The following is a 5,149-nucleotide window of genomic DNA, read 5'->3' on the forward strand; positions in this document are numbered from 1 at the left end:
TCATCACTTGGAGGGTCTGATGTCAAAATTTACTCCAACGGATCCTCAGCATAGTTGAGCTCCATTTTCATGATTAATTCCAATAAATCGGATATTGCAGAACAATCATCAAGTGTGTCAGGAAATCGCATAGATTTAAAAACATTAAATGTTACCTGATCATCATGAACATGTATAGTAAGCTCGCCCTTCTGCACATCAATAAGGGTTCTTCCAGTTACTAGGAAGGGCCTTCCTAGGATGATTGAAACTTCTTTTTTGGCTTCAAAGTCTAGAATAACAAAGTCAGGAGGAAAAATAAATTTGTTTACACATACCAATACGTCATCAATTTTTCCTTCTAGATGTGCTAAGGATCGATCTGCTAATTGAAGTGTAACCGTAGTAGGTCTAACTTCACCTATCCCCAACCTCCTAAACATTGACATGGGCATCAAGTTGATCCTCGTACCCAAATCAAATAGTACTTTACCACAATATGTTGCTCCAATGTTGCAAGGTATGGTAAAACATCCATGATCCTTCAACTTCGGGGGTAGTTTGTCTTGAAGATATGCACTACATTCCTTCGTCAAGGCTATCATCTCAAATTCTCCTAGTCTTTGTTTTTTAGATAAGATATCCTTCATGAATTTGATGTAGTTCTGTATTTGTTCAAGTGCTTCAACCAACGGGATGTTGATATGAAGTTGCATGAGTACGTATAGGAACTTCTTGAATTGGACTTCCTACTTCTACTTTTGAAGTCTTTAAGGGTAAGATCATGGAGGATTTTTTACTGGAACTGGTTGTTTCATCTTCTGTGGCAACTCCGCATCTAACGAAGTTGTCAGTTTTTCACAATTTATTGGTTCAAAAATTACCTTATCGGGTTTTGCATAGTTAGGTTCTAGTGAAACTGGAATTTCAACACTCGGTTGAACATCCAACTGAGTCTGAGTATCAGCTGGCTCCTCTTCAAGTTCGATAGTGTAGGGCTCTAATGTCTTTCCACTCCTCAGTGTTAATGCTTTACAATGCTCATTCCCTGGATTCCTCAGATTCTCCATATCACTAGGTAATGCACCTTGTGGTCGGTTCCTAATTTCAGTAGCAAGTTGACCTACTTGATTCTCCAAATTCCCTAGAGTGGCATCATTTTTTCCATATATGCCTTTAATAGGTTCTCTAAGTTGTTGAGAGGTTCAACTTGGGTTGGTTTCTGAACTTTAGGGGAAAACGGATGGTTGGGTCGGTCTAGGTTGTGCATAAGTGTTACTAGTTCCAGACCCTTGGTTACTCAAGGAAAAATTCGGGTGGTTTCGCCACGATGGGTTATAGAAATCAGATTGTAGTCCTTGCCTTCCTCGATTTTGGTTTTGGTTACCCATACACAGATTCTATGTTCGATGGACATTCTTCGAACAAATGTCCTTCCCCTTAATAAACATAGGCTATACTTTCAAATTGATTGGGTGGTTGAGCTACAAAACTATTAAACCCATTAGTGGTGAAAATTTTAAGCTTTGAGGAAATCAAAGATACCTGAGATGCAAGTGAAGTGAGAGCGTCTACTTCATGTACTCTAGTGGCTCATTTTCCTGATGCTACTCGATTGGTTGGCTATTGATAATTGTTATTGGCAATCCTCTCGATGATTTCATAAAACTAGTTATAAGACATAGAAAGGAGAGCACCGTTAGCAGAAGCATCCACTACCATCCTTGTGTGAGCATTGAGACAATTATAGAACGTCTCAAGTTAGATGCAATATGGGATTCCGTGATGAGGGCAGTTCTGTAATAATTCTTTGTACCTTTCCCATGCCTCATACAAGGACTTGTCATCCATTTGTTGTAAAGCAGTAATCTCATTTCTCAACTTAGCATTCTTTCTAGGCGGAAAATACTTCATGAGGAATCTTTCTGCTAACTCTTGCCATGTGGAAATGGAATTTGTAGCAATGAGTTCAACTAGGCTTGAGCCCTGTCCCTTAGCAAATATGAGAACCGCTTCAATCGTAGCACATCTTCGGGTACTTCTGCTAACTTGAAAGAATTGCTCACCTCCATAAACAGTCTTAAGTGAATATCAGGATCTTCGGTAGGCATTCTACTAATTTGGCCCATTGTCTGAAGCATCTAGAACATGACTGGCTTTAGCTCAAACTATTGTGCTTCATTTTTGGGTCTCCTAATACCCGGATTAAGATCATGAAACATAGCCACGACATACTATCTTAAAGCTCTATCCCTATCATCAGCAATAAGGATAGGATTTTGAGCAGGGTTTGCTCAATTTCCTTTATTTGGATTTTCGTAGTTCATCTATTCGGTCCTTGTCTAACTTGCTTGTCTCATTCGTTGTCAAAAAGTTCTTTCAATCTTAGGGTGTACAGGGAGTAAATTGATAATTCGATCAATATTCATAAACACCTGAAACAAACACAGAAAAATTAATTAAGTTAAAATTTCACAGAAAAATAAACTAAAATGCAAAATTTACAAATTCACAAATAATCACTTTTTAAAAATAGTCCCTAAAAATGGCGCCAAAAACTTGGAACGACAGAAATGTGCAAGTGTACATAGTCGTAACAAGTAATAAATTGTCAAGTAAATGTTGAGTTATCATACCCACAGGGACTATGAAAAGAATTATTTATGAATGAAATTCAAAACACTTTGGTGAAGAAAAATATTTTGATTTGAGGAGGTGATTAAAAGCTAAGATTTTTAAAAGCTAAGATTTTTAACTAAGTAAAATAAATAAAAATAAAATAAAAGTTCCAATGCACGATTTTTAAAGATGATTAAAATCAAAATAACATAATTGTGTTAGATTAATTACATTTCTTAACTTAGAATTACTAAACTCATGTTCATGTTGTTACGTATAAATTCATGGCAACTCGGTAATTTTCAAACTTATGAACATACTCACCTACCAAAATCCGCTTATCTCTTGACTATATCTCTATGTCAATTCAACCAATTAAACAAATTTTAATAAGCAAATGTGTTAATGGACATACATACTTATGAAATCAAAGTAATCTCTTGTACATATCTCTATGCCAATTCAAACAATTAATTCAATTTTCATAACCACATAAAATATTACGTGAGGTAACAATGTATTTCTACCTTGAAACAGTTTAATCACAATAATCTTGCAAGTTATGCAAGGTTAATGTATCGTTAGATACCGTTGCTAATTTAACCCTCAACTACCTTAGATGATTAAACATGCACTGATTAAGTATTGTGTCAATTAATTACAATTTAAATCCATTTAAATAATTAATTCATTAGTTACCTTACAATTGTAATGCAAGAATAACTTAGTCATGGTTTTAATTAATCAAACATCTCACCGAAACCTATAACAACACAAACACAATTTTAATAATTCAAGTAGACGAAATGCAATCAACCTAACACGAATTAAATTTAATCCATATTAATTAAATTAAACATATCAACATCACAATTATTCATATACAGGTTCATAACTAAAACTATAAAATTAAATGGATAAGGTACAAGAATTGAATCCGGTGTTTCTCCGAGGCTTGACTAGTTTGCTCCGCTCCTCCTTCTCTGCTTGTTCTTGTTGAACCGAGGCTTCCTTGAACACTTGAATGCTACTCTAAATGGTGGTTGAATGACTCTTTTTGAAGAGGTGAAATCAACAAAGGAATGGGGAAGAAAATGAAGAACAATGAAGAGAGAAAAGTGAAGAATGAATGGTTTTGAGATTTGTTTGAAGTGAGCAGACAAGAGGGATATTTATAGGTTGAGAAGGCTGCTAATTTTTGCTATTTTTAGCAGCCATAGAGTCCCCCCATGGCCGGCCACGCATGTGGCATGTTTGAAGGTTTCAAACATGCTATTTTTAGGTAGGGGCAAATATAGAAAGGCATAAATAGTGGAGGGGTTTGAATGCAAATTAAAGGAGTCTTCAAGGGATATTTTTCAAGCCAAATAATCATCCAAACAAGCTGATTGGGTCAGCATGTGGGACGGTTTTGGGCTGCCCAGTGCTCGGTTGGATCGATTTTCTTGATTCAACTCAACTAGGCTTTTTTTCATAATTAATTAATAATAATTTATTTAACCCAAATTAAATTGAATTAAAATTAAAATTAATTATATTAAGAATTAATATTCATAATTTGGACCGTCTTTGTAACACCCCTTACCTGTATTCAACTCTGAAATAGGGTATGAGGCATTACTAGAACACTTACTCATGTAAACGTATTAAACCGAGTTACAAAATTTCATTCAAATTTAAACTCTTCAAAATTTTAACATGCTTTTATAATTCTTTACAACATATCCTCAAAATGTTATATTCATAACAAATAGGGCCTACGAGACCCGATACTTACTCATGTAATTCAATGCTTCATTTCCATTTTATTCAATTCACAATCTTTCATGTTCACAATTCAAATCAATTTCTCAATACAATATATATATTTCAATACCACAATTATTCTTTAATTTAAATCATATCACTAGAAACTTCCATTTAATTCATATACACTTCAATATCGTTAAGTTCAATACTAATACGTATTCACCATTTAAGTCAACGCTTTATCGATTATACCATTCATTAACACATGTATAAAATTCTTAGTATTACAATGAAAACATCACTTAAGCTTTAAATAATAACATCAAATCAACTCATCATCCCCTTTTTCGTCATTTTATTCTTCAAGTATGAACTTAGTATTTCCTTTCCTTTCCACACCCATTTCCTACGAATATCACACAAAACAATAACATATCATTCAACCATAGTCACAAGCTAGTACATTTAAACATAATTCTTTTTGGAATTAACCACATGATAAACCATTTCAAGTAAGTTTACATAATTTAAACATTACCACCCTTTCCATGATCACAAGCATATTCCCATCTAGGCACTTACTATTTCAATGCATAACTTATAAATTTAACGTGGCATACTTCAACCACCACTTGGCCAAAGCTTAAGCGTGTACACTACATATGTTAGCCAAATAAACATATAGCGTAAGCATTATAAGTATGGCCGAGTTCAACATTTATTCATGTATCAAACTTACCAACATGAGTTAATCCATAAACCATTCATGGCCTTACTTCATACCAAATCATATACCAAATAT

General features: G+C 34.2%; 1 non-coding gene across 1 annotated transcript; it reads left to right on the forward strand.

Moving 5' to 3' along the window:
* The first annotated feature begins 1,756 nt into the window (after positions 1 to 1,756).
* Positions 1,757 to 1,863, forward strand: LOC128042785 (small nucleolar RNA R71). The gene has a single exon (XR_008198296.1). It is a non-coding gene; the product is annotated as a small nucleolar RNA R71 (small nucleolar RNA).
* Positions 1,864 to 5,149: the final 3,286 nt, after the last annotated feature.

Source organism: Gossypium raimondii, chromosome 7 (assembly GCF_025698545.1).
Source record: "Gossypium raimondii isolate GPD5lz chromosome 7, ASM2569854v1, whole genome shotgun sequence".
Classification (NCBI taxonomy): domain Eukaryota; kingdom Viridiplantae; phylum Streptophyta; class Magnoliopsida; order Malvales; family Malvaceae; genus Gossypium; species Gossypium raimondii.